At 42.2% G+C, this 18,338-nt stretch overlaps 1 protein-coding gene across 3 annotated transcripts in view; it reads right to left on the bottom strand.

Annotated features, from left to right (window-relative positions):
• Positions 1 to 18,338, bottom strand: part of MYO1D (myosin ID) — a 303,283-nt gene that overhangs the window by 215,053 nt on the left and 69,892 nt on the right. The gene's annotated exons all lie outside the window — the stretch shown is intronic.

Raw genomic sequence — 18,338 nt, forward strand, 5'->3', positions numbered from 1 at the left:
CGACATTATAGCTTAGTGTGGCGGCTTGTGTCTATAATCCCATCTCTTAAGAGACTGAGGCAGAGCCGGGCATGGGGAGGAAGAGGCAGGCGGATCACTGTAAGTTTGAGGCCAGCCTGGTCTACAAAGCAAGTCTAGGACAACCAAGGCTAACACAGAAAAACCCTGTCTTAAAAGAGAGAGAGAGAGAGGGAGAGGGAGAGGGAGAGGGAGAGGGAGAGAGAGAGAGAGAGAGAGACTGAGGCAGAAGGATTGCTGTGAATCCAAAGCCAGTGAGTTCCAGGCCAGCTTGAACTACAGAGTGAGACTCTGTCTTAAGAATAAACACACAAACAAAAACCCAAAGACTATGCTTGAGTCAGTAATGGTAGTTACACTTATACTCAGCTCTAGTAAGGCCGAGGCAGGAGAATTACTGTGAGTTGGGAGGCCAGCCTGGCCTACATAGTGAAACTCTGAAAAAACAACTAACAGCTGAGCCCATAACTGATGCCACTAGTGAAAAAGGCCAGTTGGGTTTAAAAGCCAGGCAAGTGGAACCGAACACTTTGAAGGTCACGCATTTGCCCTTCCCAAAGACAGAAGGTCACACAAGAGAAGGAAAAAGTTGGAGAAACCCTCACAGCTCTAGTGTGTGTGTGTTGGGGGGGGGGGGGATAGAAGTTAAATCAGGTCTTAAAACTTACTTCACTGGATTTTCAATTACAAAGAGGCCTGTTCACATTTCTTTCTTCTCCCTCTAAAAGCCTCATTAAATTGTCAGTAAAGAAATAAACACAGTAAAATCCACAACAGAGAACAGCAGAGGAGACACTTCTGATATAAATCATATAGGTTTTGTGGTGACTGCCTGGAATCCTGTGGTATAGATACAGCATGATTTATTCAGTGATCTCCCTTCCCTCCTGCTACTATGAGCAACACCGCAGAAAACACTGTGGACACACAGCTAGAGATGGCTCAGTGGTTAAGAGTGCTGCCTCCTCTTCCAGAGGTCCTGAGTTCAATTCCCAGCAACCACATGGTGGCTCACAACCATCTGTATTGTGATCTGATGCCCTCTTCCAGCCTACAGGTGTACATGCAGGCAGAACACTATATACGTAAAAAAAAAAAAAAAAAATAAACAAATAAATAAAAAAGAGGGAAGGCAAACACGGGGGGAGGCAGAGGCAGGTGAATCTCTGTGAGTTCGAGGCCAGCCTGGTCTACAAAGCCAGTTCCAGGATGGCCAAGGCTAGACAGAGAAACTCTGTCTCAAAAAAACCAAAAAAGTGGGAAAGACTCTCAGGAATGGGACAAGTGACTAGAAGTGTCTATATTTTTAAGTATATAATACGATCCTATTTTTGTATGGGATCACATTTATGTATGTGTGTCTATCCATATATACATTTAATAAATGAGTATCTGTATGTATGGCAAGATATTATAGAACACTGGCATATCTATCCTTAAATACATACAGTGGGGTGGTATGAATGGGGATGAGGAGGTTGCTCAGAAGAAGCCATAGAAGCAAAGTGAAAAACAGTGAAAGCTCCAAGACTGAAATTGTATATAGGGATGATAAATGTGCACAAAAATTTAACATTACAAATTTAGAAAACCCACACATACTATTTAAATAGTAACCATATGTGTAAGTATGTACAAGCCAGAGCTTATCTGTTTCTGCCCAAGTGATTGTCACCAATACACTCGACCTGCTGTGAGGGACAGGCAAATACAGTTATCTTTCAGCATCCACTAGAGATTGGTTCCATGAGCCCTCACAAGTGACACAATCCATGGATGCTTAAGTACCTTAAGTAAAATGTCCTAGGTTTGTGAAAAGCCTATGTACACACTCCTCCATACCTTTTTTCTTTTTCTTTTCTTTTCTTTTTCTTTCTTTTTTTTTTTGTTTTTTGAGACACGGGTTTCTCTGTGTTAGCCTTGGCTGTCCTAAACTCACTTTGTAGACCAGGCTGGCCTACCTCTGCCTCCCGAGTGCTGGGATTAAAGGCATGCGCACCACGCCCAGGCACTCCTCCATATCTTAAATAATCTGTAGGCTATAATGATTCTTCACACAATTTATATACTATCTAAATAACTTTATGTTTTTAATCTGTAGTTGGTTGGATGTGAGGATAGTGCATCTGTGGATATGGAGTGAAAATTGTATCCCACTTCAAGAGCTGAAAGATGCTGGTCCACAGGTGGCTTTTCTCTAAATACCCTGCTGCTTATAACCAACGGACAAGGAGAAATAATTAAGCATTTAGGACTGATAGGCAAATTTTAAAAATTTCCTTTAAGATGGAAAGTTGTCAGCTATAAATAAGTGTGGAAACAAACAAATACAGACAGTGTGAACAATAAATTAAAACCAAGATTTTTATCAAATAGTTGGTGTGTATTTAAATAAGAGTTATCAACCAGTGAGGTTTCCTGTGCACTTTTCTACTGTGGTTTTCCCACGGACAGCAACGGAAGCACTAACTTTGGGGTCCATCACATCTGGGCTTGAGTGCTCACATTACTGACAGCAGTGAGACTTTGTCAAAGTTACTGAACCTCCTTCTGTCTTAGCCTCTCCAGCTGTACAATGGTTAATAATTACACCCCTCTGTCCCCCTGGCATTGAACAAGCGTTCCCCCTTTCCCAAAATTGGCAATTAATTTTATTCTTCCATTATGCTATGCATAAACTGATGGTTTATTTGCTTGTTTTGAAAAAGGGTCTCCGGCAGCCCAGAAGCTGGCCTTCACTTCCTGATGTGCCTGCCTCTATCGGAGGAGTGCTGGGATTGCAGGTAGGCATAGATTCTTTACCAAATGTTTTTATTTTTATTAACACTGCCCCTACTCAATAGCCCCTATCGATGAAGAATGGACTAAATGATCAAAATGTCCATCCTTGTCGCAGCTGTCAGTCAATGGCGAGTCACCAACAAGCTATCAATGTATATAGCTTACATCTAAAGACCCAGAAATGTGCCACTGGAGAGAGAGCTCAGTGGTTGAGATTGTGTACAGCTCTTGTAAAGAACCACAGTTCAGTTTTCTAGCACCCATGCCAAGCGGCTCACAACCAACTATAACCCTCAATCCGTGGGTTCCAATGCCCTCCGTTGGCTTCCAAGAACAGCTGCATAAACCTTCCCCTTAAGAATATACACATTTTTTTAATCCACAAAGAAATAAAAAGTAAGATTCACCACTCAGATCTCTCTCTCTCTTTGGATCTGCAAATACGCAACATGGGCTCAGCAGCCATCACCAAGGAGCTGAGAAGGACAGGGTTGTTTGGTTTTCAAAACTGCCCAAATAGGAAAAGATTAAAATGAGCAACAGGCTGCTAGAAAAAAAAAAAGTTACCCCATGAGCTTGATGCTCTGACTCAGTGGTATAATAACATTTTCTCACTGGAGAGTTCTTTTTTAAAATATATTTTATTAATTTATTTATATTACATCTCAATTGTTGTCCCATCCCTTGTATCCTCCCATTCCTCCCTCCCTCCCATTTTCCCCTTACTCCCCTCCCCTATGACTGTGACTGAGGGGGACCTTTTCCCCCTGTATATGCTCATAGGGTATCAAGTCTCTTCTTGGTAGCCTGCTATCCTTCCTCTGAGTGCCACCAGGCCTCCCCATCCAGGGGACATCTCACTGGAGAGTTCTTACAGCCACAAGTGGGGTAGTCTCCGAAATTCTGTATTAGTTCAAATTAAATAATAGTTTAAATCTCTGAGCATCATATTTTCAAAATATAATCAAAATACATGTAAAGTAGCAGGGTGTGGTGGCTTATACCAACAATCCCTGATCCTGGAAGGCAGAGGCACGAGATCAAGAGATCAAGGATGGCCTGAGCTCCACAGGGAGACCTTGTCTCAAGAAGGTATAAAATGTATGTCATGCTTATAAACCATGTTGTTTATAAATCATAACAGTCAAAGTATCTGTTGACTTGAAGGCTATTTCGGAGGCTGAACAAAATAGGACATTAAATAAATGCTTCAGCAATTAAAAAAAAAAGATAGAAAGTTATTTCTGAAATTCTAAAATGGTTTATCAAATGTTTTTCAATTTGGTTAGGCCTCAAAATCACCACTAGATGGTGCCACTCTAACATCATTTGCAGTTTCAGAAGGCTTTTGCTGCCTGAAGGCGGAGGGAAACAGAAAAGGAGTGCTGTAGGGAGGTCCTCTCAGGCCTTCCTTGGGGAGGATCTGCAGCAATTACTCTAGAAGATCAAAAAGAGACACCATGTTCCCAAGGGACAATGGAAGCCTTTCTGTGGCCGCTGTGTGTAAACCTGTCATGACAGACTGTCTATGTATCACAAGGAGTCTAACCCTGGAAAGTAAGAGGAAAGAACAAGAAAGTCCTGTATATAACTCAACAACAGAGAATAGAATAGGGAAGACAATAGTAGCAAAGATAATCACCAAAAAACAAAAAACAAAACAACAACAACAACAACAACAACAACAACAACAACAACAACAACAACAAAAACCCTTCCAATGAGGAATCCTAAAGTCACAGACACACCCTATCCCCAGGCACACAAGGTCTGGCCTCTTCACCTGACCCCTAACAACCACCACCACTCCCCGCCGTGAGCACCTCACTCTCCTGTCACCTCTCTAGGTCTCTGCCTTCATGGTTTTTTCCTGGGCCTCACTGCTTGGAATCCCTTCATCTTGGTCCCTTTGCTGCTCCATACTGGGCACATTCCCCTTTTGGAGGTTGGTCTGGTTGGTGCCCATATGAGCAGGCTCATGTACCCCAAAATGTTTGTAACTTTGTCTAAAAACTTACTCCTGTTTGGCCAATAAAAAGCCAGCACACCTGGGCAGGGTGAATGGGATGGGTGTGGCTAAGGCTCCTGGGCTTTTGGGAGAGAGAATGGAAGAGAAGGGAGAATGAGCTAGCCGAGAGGAGAGAGGAAGAGGGGAAGGAAGGCCGTGCTGCGGCTTAGGTGGACAAGCGCCCGGCTGGCGTGCATGGAGTCTTAGACCCAGATAAAGATCACTGGCAAGTGTTTGGGATTATGGATGGGAGGTAGCTCGATAGAAATTATTAGAAGCAGACAGCATGGGATTGGGGCAGGGAGATGTAGGAAGTAGTTTAGAGGATTAATATCTGCTCTGCCCCAGGTGAAACAAGGCTATTTTAAAATATAACAGGTGTCTGTGTTTATTGATTGCTAGCGGGTTAGAAAATACCACTGTAATAATAATTACAGGGCTAATAATAAACATTTATTAGGCTATATTTCTAAATTAACCACAACATTCCCCTTCATTCTTCAAAAGTCTGAGAACCAGCATCGAGTAGAGTCCTACTTAATACTCAATCTCCAACAGCAGTGTTACGATCTTTCCTCACATTTTTTCTTTTTTAGAACTCTCCCAATCATTAAAATAACTTAGTAAGACAGGGTATAGTGTCATATGCCTATAGTCCCAGCAGTGCTGGGACTAGAATGATTTTATATATATATATATATATATATATATATATATATATATATATATATATATATATATATATATATACACACACACATACATACATATATATATATAATGTATGTCTTTAAATTAAATTAAAATTAGCTGGGCCTGGCACCCTCCTGTAATTTCAGGTCTTGGGAAGCAGAGGCAGGAGGATCAGGAGTTGCTGGTCATAATGAGTTTGAGGACAGCTGTATCTCAAAAAATAAAAAAACAAAACCAGTGAACCCCAAATAGCTTAACTGTCATAGTCTTTAAAACTTAAATGAAAAGTATTTATTGAAACGAGATGCTTTCGTTGGCGTCTAAATGAAACAAAAGTTGTAAAATATTTTTAATTAACATGTAGCAATGGAGAAGATAGTAAAGACAATGCTGTGGGAAGACATATTGTACAATACCCCTGAGCGCTGCAACATTTGGTTATTAAAAGTCTTCTAGCTCAACTCACTCACATCACTTGTATATAGGACCATCTGTGGCAGTCAGTCAAGACGCAACAGCTCCTTTAGACCAGCCACAGCAGCCCACATACACAGCCTACAGACAAGGCCTGCAGAGGCGTGCGTGCAGAGGAGGAAGGCGGCTGGCTAAACAGAGCAGACAGCCATGTTACTGTGTTCACAGAGCAGGTGATGTGACATGCTAGTCTCTGCAAGCCTGGTGGAGTAAGGGTTAAATCTGATGTGTCTGCACACCAGGAATGAGCAACAAGTTTTATAGTTAGAGACCAATAAGACGCTCAGTGAAGGGTGTGACAACAGAAATTAAGGATAGAGAAATCCCAATTATTTTAAGGGGAAACTTAACAGAACATGAAAACTTCCAAATATAAGAGATAAAAACTTATTCTTTAAACTGAATATAAGACAAAAAGGAGTTATTACCATCATACCCCGCCCCCCCACCCAACACCCTTTCTTGACTTTTCACGGACTTACTCTGTAGCTCAAGCTAGCCTAGAACTCACTAGTAACCCAGGCAGGTCTCAAACTGTGGCAACCTCCTGCCACAGCTCTCCTGAGAGCTGCCTGTACAGACGTGAGCCTCTACAGCTGGCTTCAGACTGGATTTCACACATTCTTTTGAGGTTTCTAAGTCAGAGTCACTCACTAACCACTCACTGGTATCCTTGCTTGATGTCATCAAGTCCATGGCATCATTTATAATCAGAAAGAAAATTCTCTGAGGGTGTACTTAATACAAATCTTTATTAGTGGGCATGATTCATTTGTTTCATGAGAAATATACCATTTTCTGGAAGGATGGTGCTTAATCATAAGTGGTCTGGCGTGCCTTCTTCCCTCTCCAACGCAAGCAAATCCTTCTGCGGCTGTAGCGTCCTTACCTCTCAGAAGAGGCATACTGTCTATGAGGAGACCTATCATTTCTTTCTTCCTTCCATCCTTATCTCCTCAGCCAACTCCAATCTGGGCACCACTCCTGTATTCCAATGCCCTGTCCAACTTTCTGAATGAGTGACCCGTGAACTCTAACCTCTCCATTAGGGGCCTTCATCTCGGTTTCTCGGCAGCATCTACTACAGAGTCCTAGCGCCGTAACACTGTCTTCTCCTGGCCTCTGTGAGCCCACATTTACTGAATTTTCTTCCTACCTCTCTGCTTTTCTTGATCAGGCTCCTTTGCTGCCTCCACTTTTTCTATTTATCTTTAAATATTCAAGTTCTCTAGGACTGAGTTTAGGACTAACTTCAAACCAAGGAACTCTGATCTAAAAAGACTATATAAGAACATCTTGGCTCTCTGAAATCATCAATAAGAACAAGATAAAACCAGAAGAGAACATATTATCTATTATGAAATACAAGTCACAACTCCGAGCCACTATATATAAAGAAAGGCTGTGGTCACCAGAAGTGGTAACATAGACCTGTGTAATTCCAGCCCTTCGGAGAGCTGAGGCAGGAGGATTGCCAGTCTTATCTGCATAGTGAGTTTCAGACAAGCCAGGGCTACATAGTAAGACAGTGCCCACCCCCTAAAAAAGATTATGGATTGATCTGAAAAACAGACCAAGCAAAAGAAGATGCTAAGAGAGACTGGTGCCTTCCTCTGCTGTCTCAGGACTGGAGAACATGCTCCAAAGGCAGGATACAGTTCCTCATAGCTAAACAAACAAACAAAAATCTCTTGCTGAGAATGGCAGGGTCACAGTATGCAGGTGGCTTCAGAACAAAATTAGTCCCATTAATTACACACCTCTGAGCAGCTGTAAGGAGGAGATAAATGAATATAAGAATAAAACCTGTTTTCATGCAAATGGCATAGGTAACAAAGAATAAAATGGGCCAAAATAATGGGCCAGATAGTTTCTAATAGGAATAAAATAGTTATGTTACTATTTTTTTTTTAAGGGAGTGAGAATAGGTAATGGGAGATGGAAATGGCTGGAATTCATTATACACATATTTGGAATTATCAAATCAAGAAAAAAATCTTTAAAATAATAAATAAAAGAGAGAATGAATACCAGGCAAATAGACAAGGATAAGAAAAAGAAGGTTTTAGGTAAAATAAATGAAATGGAAAGATAAAACTAAAGTATGATAAAGAAAATTATGGAACTAGAGTAATAATTGAAGATCACATATTGGTGCCTCCGATAGCTTTACCATCTGATAATAGTAACATTTAAAAACAGTAAACATGCCGAAACAAAACAAAATAACAAACAATACAGTAACTGCAGACACTGGCTCTAGTGCATCTCAAGATACATGAATTATGTACTCTAGCAACAAAGGAGCCTTCCAGTGACCACATCTTCCACCCAGCTCCCTCTGGTTGGCTCTAACTCTGATGACTGCTGAGTGTCCAGCACCCTGGCTGACCTGGCTAAGCACAACTGAGGCATGACCGGCTAGCCTCTGTCCATCTCCAGCAGCATCTGCTGCAGAGCTGACATCCACGCAATGTCCTTCCTCCACCAGTGGACATGGGACTTGCAATCCATTTTTTTTGTGTGTTTGTGCCACCTCTACCCACTGTCTGTGAGTGAACTCTGTCTCTGGGCATTGGTGGCCACTTAGAGCTAGATTGTTCAGTTGTTAGATTCATTTTCCAGGAGTTGTTTCCCCACTCTTCACATGTGAACAATAAACTGTGCATTTAAAAATGAAAAAAAAAAAGCATCAATACCTGTTAGAAAAACGGATAGCAGCTTGGGAAAATAAAAAAGCACAAGGCATTAATGTGGGGGATTGGACTGTGTTCCCCACACAACGTATTAGGAAGTCCTACCCATCTTGTGATGTCACCTTATTTGCAAACAGGGCGGCTGCAGAGGTCATCAGGATGAGCACATTAGGGTGCACCCTAACACAACACGACCTTACAGAAGGGGAAACGTCACATGTGGACACAGACACAGCCGCGTGAGGCAGCACAGGTCAAAGAAACAAATACCATCTACCCCCACCAGAAGCTGGAGGAGCCCATAAAGACTGTCAGAGAGACCTTGGTTCTGCTCAAACCTTGATTTGGGACTTCTTGTCTCAGGGCTGTGGACAACAAACTCCATAGCAACCACAGAAAACAGATAGTTTTTATCAAAATTAATTCAATGAAAATGTGTCTCAAACCTCTTTACAAAAAGAAATTCAATGAAAGCAGTAAGATACGCCTTCTCTCCTATGATCAAGGGCCTGAGCAGTGAATGGTGCTAACAAGAACTTGAAGTCCTGGCCATGGCCTGTCCTCAGCATGGCCTGTCCTCACCACAGGCACTGTTATGGCTGCTCTCCCTCCTTCTGATCTCTCCTCCACACTCCACCAAGTGTGACCTGAAAATATCCAGTGACTAGCAATCCCTGGTCTTCACTCATTTCAGTGGGAAGCCACACCCATTGAATGTGACACCCAGATAGTGGTCCATGTCACACCAGTACCCGGTCTGTCCTAGAACACATATTCTTTCTCCATCCTAAAGCTCACACCTATTTGTTTTCTTCATGGTAGGTGTGACAAACAGGTACCAGGGGAACAGAACTCATATCCATGCTGTTCACTGTTTTACCTTCAGCATGTGAGACAGTCTGTGTTAGCAAGGAATGGTCAGATATTTAATGAATACAACCAATAATGAATGGATGAATCTCTCTAGACCATCCCTTTCTTTCGGGGATTGTTTTGTACCTGCTTATAGACAAAATTCAGGTTATCAGCTATGATATGAAAAGCCTTAAGTCATCTAGCATTATTTTTTCCCTATTTATATAAAGTTAATCCTAGCTTTTTGGTAGCTGTTAGCTTATGCCTTTCAAAAGTGAAGGGTAGGGATAAAACATAACAAAATGCCATCTAATTTTAAAAAGATGGGCTATGTGTACATGTCCCCCACAGAAAACAATCAGTTACTCTCTTTATGTGAGCAACTCCATAGCCAGAAAAAAAAATTTAAAAAGGTATCTACTCCAACTCAAATCTGAGACACTGTTTTCACTGCTGCAGAACACTATTGCAAACAAGTGGAACTGCATAATCAATTAGGGGGCTTGTCCCTGAGGGAGACTAATTCTCCCCCTCCCTTCTTTCCCAGTAGCATGTCTATTGATAGTGTCATTGTCCAGACAGCCATTTCTAGTCTTCCTGGTTTCTGGCTCTTACAGTCTTTCCACCAGCTCTTCCAGGACGTTCCCTGAGCTTTAGGGTGGAGGAGTTGCTATGAAATTATAGACACACAAACAACAAAATAGATTCAGCAGACTATGTTTATATATTTGTACATCTATCTATCTATCATCTATCTATCTATCATTTATCTATCTATCTATCTATCTATCTATCTATTATCTATCTATCATCTATCTATCTATCTGTCTATCATCTATCTATCTATCTATCTATCTATCATCTATCTATCTATCATCTATCTGTCTATGTACCTATCATCTATTTTCTATTATCTATCTATCTTCTATCATCTATCCTCTTTACCTATTACCTATCTATCTATCACAATAGTAAAGAGAGAGAGGTTATTAATTTGAGAGGAAGGTGGGGACAGGGAGGGGCTGGGACAGGATTCTCCACAAGGCAGAATATGCTTTAAATCAGAGTCCAACGTAAGGTACTCTTTCTCTTATAACCAGGATTCGCAGACCCAGGAATCAAGGAGTAAAAATGAAAATGGTACCACACACTTGTTACCCCTAGTGACTCACTAGGAACATTTTTGTTTCCTGTTTCTGCAATCTTGTGTTCTGCAGGCCTAGAAGTTTTGGTTCCAAAGAAGGATGTGCCTGTCAGGAGGCACAACAAATACCCCACTAAATTGGAAGTCAGCACTTCTGACATTTTGGGCTCCTAAGGGCTTTGAGTCAGCTGACTAAGAAAGAATGAACAGGGATAGGCGGAGGTGTGACTGATGCAGACTAACAAAGGGAAACCGGACCATCTGAGGTGCAGGACTTCCTGCGCATCTGTAAGTGTTACCATGCCTGTGACTAAAGTCAATAAGAAACTACAAGCCAATCCAGTCAGGATGATAAATAGCCCAGACCCTTCATGTGTGAAAGTAAAGGTCACTTCTCCAGATAAAGAACCAAGACTCACTGAAGTGCTTAATGAGAGTAGAGCAAACGCAGAACGGGCAGAAGAAAGTAGTTATAAATACCAGCTTACGATCATGTGATCAGTGACAGAAAAAACAGACATGAATGCTTTTGTTTTATTGTTAATAACACTCTTGTTCACACATTAAATAAAAATGTGGCCTTCTTCTTTCTATTTCTAATAGAATGCTTCATTATGAAACACTGGTTGAGATTATCTTAGAGGATAAGTGTTGGTAAACCTATATCATGATATGTAAGCTAAGAGACTGTAAAAGACTAAAGATTCCTAAAAGGACTGTGCTGCCTAAGCCTTAGGAACCCGGAGAATGCAAGTCAAGTCTTAGACTCCAGCCGCTGGAGCTGCGAGATGAGGTGTTGTCCTTCCTGGGCTTGACTTCGCTTTGGTGTGACTGCTCATTGCTAGGGCCTTGCCTTTTCTCTTTTGGAATAAAAATCTCTATTTGGGACCATAATACATTGAACAGATGCTACTTGGTTTTAATATTTATATGAACTTACAGTTAAAGACTTTCAACTTTTATGGCAACTCTCAGGAACCTATGAGGGTGACCCTTAGCTAAGACTCTTAGCAATAGGGGCTACAGAGCCTAAATTGCCATGTCCTGTAAGCAGGTAAGACTCCCAATGAAGGGATTGAGACACCAACCCAGCCACAAAACCTCTACACTACAATTTGTTCTGCCTACAAGATATGCTGGGGTACAGGTGGTGCAGAAATTGTGGGGGTAGCCAACCAATGACTGGTCCAGCTTGAGACCGAGGCCATGAGAGGGAGCTCACAAGGCCAGGCCCCAGAGGCTGGATAGCACAGAGACCTAGGATAGAAAATGATTCCTTACAACATTCTGTTATACTCATAGATTGCTGGCTAGCCCAACTGTCATCAGAGAGGCTTCACCTAGCAACTGATGGAAACAGATGCAGAGACCCACCACCAAACATTAAGAAGTGCTTAGGGAATCCTGCAGAAGAAGGGAGGAAGGATTTTAGGAGCCAGAGCGCCAAGGAAACACACACACACACACACACACAGACACACACACACACACACACAATACCCCACAGAATCAACTAACCTGGGATCATAGGGGCTCACAGAGACTAAACTGACAACCAGGGAGCCTACATGACACTGACCTAGGCCCTGTGCATATATGTTACAGTTGTGTGTTCTTGTGGGACCACTAACAGTGGGCACAGAGGCTCTCTCAGACTCCTTTGTCTACTGTAGGGACCCTTTCTGCCTACTGTATTGTCTTGCCCAGCCTCAATATGAGGGGAGGCACCTCATACTGCAATTTGATAAGCCATGGTTGATTGATATCCATGGGAGACCTGCCCTTTTCTGAAGAGAAAGGGAGGATGAGTGTATAGGGGTGTGTGTGTGTGTAGGACTGGAAGGAGAGGAGGGAGGAGAAACTGTGAGCCAGTGATGAGGATGTAAAAGAGGGAGGGAGGGAGGGAGGGAAGGGGAGAGGGAGAGAGAGGGAGAGAGAGGGAGAGAAAAGAAGAAGGAAAGAGAAAGAGTTTACATTTTAAAAAAGAGAGAGACTTGTAACTTTAAAAGCATTGGAATTTTTAAAGATTTGGGGGATATTTAAAGTGGATTATATTTTAATTACAAAATAAACACGAGATGCAGAGAGAAAACAAGTAGGTCTGAACTGAAACTGGAAGGACCATGGACTCCGGAGCAGAGAGAGGAGGGGAGAGGAGGTAACAGCATGCACCTGCATTTCCTAACTGCCCATGCATGGTACCAACAAGAAATAACACCCAGATGTAGGTGTGCAAATACCATTCTTACCTAATAGGGTCCAAGGCTCCATGGAAATGAGCTGAAGTCTTCACAGACTAAAAGAACCACAAGATGAGCCCTGAGTATCTTGTAGAACCAAACAGAAAAGTGCTCAAAGACCGACAGTGTCAGTAGACCCCCTTTCTGGGACCACCTGAGAAACTGGCATGAAAAGAAATGATGCCAGGGACAGATTTTAATTCACTGAACACAGTAAACACCAGACAAGACAGAAGGAGCTTCTCCTTATGGGACGATGTCAGGGCATGCACATAGAAGGGACAATGTAAGAATGTTATCCGTGGATGCTGAAACCAGTAGTTACAATATGACAAGGGACAGGGTACTTACATAGCCTCAGAGCAGCTCTTCATAAATTACATATTAATTACAAAGGGAATGCTAATTTTATAGCAGAGGAAGTTTATGAACACTTAAGTCGTTAAAAATTAGAATCACCAACACTAGAGCAAAATGGTATATGCTTGTGATAGTTAACTTCATAGCAACTTGTGACTGGGCCACAGGGTGCCCAAAGGCTTAACTAAAATGTCACTTTGGGTATGACTGTGTGGGTGTTTCCAAGTGAAATCAACCTTCTAATTAGTGGGCTCCTTAAAGCATTTTCCTTCCCCAGCCTTTTGAGGACTTGAAGAGAATAAAACACTATTCAAAATAACAATAAAACCAGTTTTTTCCCTTGTCTGTGTCTGAGCTGGGATACCAGATTTCTGCCTTTGGGTTTAGACTGGACTTAGTCTTCAGGCCTTCAGACTTGGGCTGAAAACTGTGCCACTGTGTTTCCTAGGTCTCCTGTCTGCTGCCTGCAGGCCACAGACTTCCCAGCCTCTAACTGCACAAGTTACTGTGAGGATCCTTATGGTGAATCTCTCTCAATCTCCATTTCTCTCATACCTTGCACATCTGATTGGTTCTCTTTCACCAGAGAACCCAGGTTAATCTGTATTTGGGAAATGAGCAATTCTGGAGAAAATTTTAAAATGTGAGAGTTTTTGAAACTGTTGCAAAGTTTCTAGAACAGGTCCTCTAATCTGATTGAAGGCTCTGCTTCGGATAGTAGAGGCAGTTCATAGTTTATTGAGATGATGCAATAGGCAAAACAGTGCCATTACATGCTCTGTGACAGCCATTTCTAAGAAGCAAGCAGCGGGAAGTATGCAACATCCCTGAACAGTTCTAGAAATCCAGAAGACATGCCATATGTCGCTGGGCAAGGCAGCCAGCGAGAGGAAAAGAGTGAGCGCAGGGATCCCAGCTGGGCTGAAGAGCAGCACACATGGCCTGAAGGAGACAACCACTGAGTAGCTCCAGTGCTGACACTCAGAGGCCAGCAGCGCCTCCTGCTAAGACTCAGGGAGGAAGATACAGCACTGAGAGAGCAGCAGCCCCAGAACAGGACCTGGACCTCACCCAGAGCAACGAGGGCTGAAACCAGAAGACATCTCCAAAACAACCGCAGAGGGCCTGCTCAAGAAAAGAGAGCAAGGCTGGGTAGCATGTCAGACTGTAGGGCCTGAAGGAGATGTGACACCTAAATGCATGGCACACTCCTAGTTTGAATCAAGAGTAAAGGGGAAATCGCTTTTTGGACATTACTGGAACAAAGATAACATATGAACACCAACTAAGAGTTAGACACTGAATTATGACAAAATTACATTTCCTGATTTTGATTACCGCACTGTGGTGAAGAGAACATTCTTGTTTTTAGAAAAGTCTTGAATTGTTCAGTGGATCATGATGTCTCCAATATACTCAACAGGAATATATATATACTATACATATTATATATAAAAAGAAGCTTAGAAATTGAGGAAAATAAAAAAAAACTGGAGAGGAATAAAAGGTATTTGTTTTTATATTATTTTTTCCATATACCTGAAATTCAATAATGAAAATTAAAAATCTAAATTCCAAGCCTCTTTATACAGTAAGTTTAAATACCTATTAATGTATAACTGTTACAAGGTGATGTAAACTAGTAAAAGACTCAAGTGATACAAAAGACAGACAGTGGAAAGTATTTCAAACTTCTCACATCTTTCTTACAACTTTGCTTCTTGGAGGTAACCACTGCTGCAGCTTTCCCGTGAACCCCTCTGGAATAGTTTATGCCCATACACATGTGTATGTGAAGGCCTTAAAGTGTTATCAAGTGTGTGCAGATGTATGATACGTGTGGGTGAAGGCAAGCCACAGCGCGCATGTCAGCAGTTCTTTCCTGCTACCTCTCCATAGGTTCTGAGGGCTGAACTCGGGTGCCAGGCTTGAGTTACAGTCTCCAAATGCTTTTATCTGTTGAGTCAGCTCACTGCTTGGTAATATTTTTGGGTTTGTTGGTTGTTGTTGTTTTTCTTCTTAACATAAGTACTTTTTTTTCCCTAATTAAAACATTGGTCTTGTCAAAGTCTCATATAAGCATATAGGTAGAAGTCCCATTTTAAAGGACTAAACAGTACTGAGTTCATCCCACTGGACACTCACATTGTTACGCAGTACTTGTCACTGTGCACAAAGCAAATGTAAACATGTGGTGTGTATCTTCCTTGGGGCATATATGCTTGTGTGCCTGTAAAATGCACTTCTACAATGAAAACTACTGGCTTAAATGCTACTTGCAGGGGTTGGAAAGACGGCTTGCTGTTCCTGCAGAGGACATGGGTTTAGTCCCCAGCGCTCACTCACATGTTGGCTCACAGCTGTTTGTAAGTCCAGTTCCAGGTGATCTGATGCCTTCTTCTGACCTCCATGGGCACTGGACACTGCATGGTACATATATATTCATGCAGGCAAAATGTTTGTGCATACAAAACAAAATAAATGCATCTAAAAATTTTAAAGTCTACATGCAATTTAAATGCATGAATTGTTGTCAAATTCTTCTCCAATGAGATAATATAATTTATAATTATATTTACAATATGTGACAGTTTCTGGTCTGGGTATGAGCATTTTAACCACTGATCCTAGATTATTTTGAAAGGAGAGCCTAGACTGCCAAGCTCTATTTCCAAAGTACACAAAACTCTGACCCCTCTGTTTGCCTGTTTATGCAGAGTTCTCTGGGGTGACTGGAAGTTTTAGTGAGGTTCAGATCACCTTCCCAGTTCTTCCATGAGTACATCTTCTAAAGGCCAAAGCATTTTTTTTCTACTTCCTTTGTCAAAGTTATGGTTTCCACACAACAGAGTTACTTAGTTTATCCACTTTGTGGGACTATGGGTGATGACTGAGTGTTGGAAAGAGAAGGGGTTTTCAGTCACACAGCCCTGGGGCCCTGTGCTTGAATCCTAATTGCTGACTGTGTACATTCATATATATCTGAGTGGTCAGTAAGTGCTCAGGAGCCTGGCACTCAAAGCAGAGCTTGAGTTGAGAGAAAACTAAGACCTATGTTACATTGTTGTATACTTTGTGTAGACTGACAATGCCACATAGTAAGCAAAATAATTGGGTTTTAAAATTAGTTATTTGTAAAACCACTCTTTTGTTCCCACTCTCCCTTCCATACATCCTCAATTCCATAGTTTCAGAAATTATTTGAGGCAATAATAGAGACAAAAAAATGCCACAGCGTAGAGAAGGAAACTTAGCCCAGATTTAAAAGTGAGAGTTCAAAGAAGTTCCTAATAATGCTGTTGTCTGACATTTGAGTTATCTGTAATACAGTTGGCGACACAGACAGTTCCAGGCACTACTTAATTTCAATTGTCTTAAAATCACTTTCAACTGGATGGCTCATTTTTATCTTCTAATGACACAGAAGCCTGCAATTCAGATGTATGAGATACCTTGTTAAGTGCAGGGTACCTGCGTAGCATGTGAGTGTTCCTGGGCCACAGATAGCACAGAACAGCAGCTGACAAAGTGCCCTCTGCAGTGTGGCTGCTGGTTAGCGCTAACTAGCACAATGTTATAGTCAGGGCGCCTCTGCATCTCATATTTTTCACCTGAACAGCAGGGCAGTATTAGTACTGGCTAGTCAGGTCTCTATTGTTGTAACAAATGTATGGATGATCCATAAATAAAAGAAAAAGGCTAATTTGGTTTTACATTTGGGAGCTTTCGGCCTGTGGCTGGGCAGCCCTTATTGCTTCAGGCCCTTGGTAGGCAGCACACAATGGTGGAAATGTGTGGCAGAGCAAAAACCTCTCATCTCAAGGGCCAGGGAGCAAAAGATGGTAAGAGGGTTGGGGGTTCCATAATGTCAAGGGCATACTCTCAATAACCTAAAGATCACCTATTACATCCCAGCTCTTAAAGCTTCTACAACTTTCCAATAAGGGAGGGACCCTAGTTTTACCACAAGAGCCTTGGTGGACATTTTACAGCCAAACTAGCTGGGCATGGTAGTGCATTACCTGTAATCCCAGAACACAGGAAGCTGAAACAGGAGGATCAAGAGTTTGAGCTCAGCCTGGGCTACACATAGCAAGTACCAGTCTTGCTGGCCCAGTGAGGCCACTGTCTCAAAAAGCAATAACAAACCACCATCCTAACTACAGTATATAATCACCTCACAAGATTGTTAGAAGAAATGAGATGTTCCACCTGTCCTCAAAACACTACAGGTGCAAAGTAAGAGCATAATTACACTAACTGCTATTTTTATCAGCAGCATTCCTGTAGGTCTTTTAAATATTCTTATTGCTGTCTTTGCTTTCATTTGTATTCATGTTTGCTTATCCAATTGCTACTGGTCAGCACTCATGTTCCAAGCTTTCTGGGCCATGAGTAAGAAACAGCTGACCCATTTTTGCCTTACTGAAAGTAGGAAGGAGAGCAGACACTAAACAGGGGCTCCAGCAGAGGCCACCAAATGTGCACTGCCCTAGTGGAGGGAAGGACCAAGTTTCTAAGGAATCCAGAAGAGAGAATAGGGGAGCATGCCGAGAAAGGGGGGCTGGGCAGGAAGAGAATGCTGGGAAAGGGGCACCTTGAAGCCATCTGAGGGGTCTAGGACAGGTCTGGAGCAGAGGTTTGTGATGGATCATACCCACTTTGGTACAAGGGACCCACTGCCTATAGGTCTCTTATAATCTCAGAACTAGAGACACAGGAGAGGCGTCACTGGCCAGCTGGCCAGCCAGCCTAGCCAATCAATGACAACTGTTTTAAAAAACAAAGCGGAACTGAGAATAAGCAACTGTGGACCCCTCCACCTTAAGTGGGACATGGCTATCACCCACCACCCACGGCTCAGAGGGTACTGCAATAGAGAGTTAGGAATGGAGAGAAGAGGCTGGGAGGACTGGCGTGAAGCAGTGTCTTCTGGAGATGACACAGCTGACACATGCACGAACTCACCGCAGCTGTAGCTACCCACACAAGGTCTACCCAGAAGCAGTCTTTTCAACATCTTTTCATGGAATAAAGAAGAGCCCCTAAAGGGGTTCTACCTCTAACCA

Source organism: Acomys minous, assembly GCF_964271855.1.
Source record: "Acomys minous genome assembly, chromosome: 12".
NCBI classification, from domain to species: domain Eukaryota; kingdom Metazoa; phylum Chordata; class Mammalia; order Rodentia; family Muridae; genus Acomys; species Acomys minous.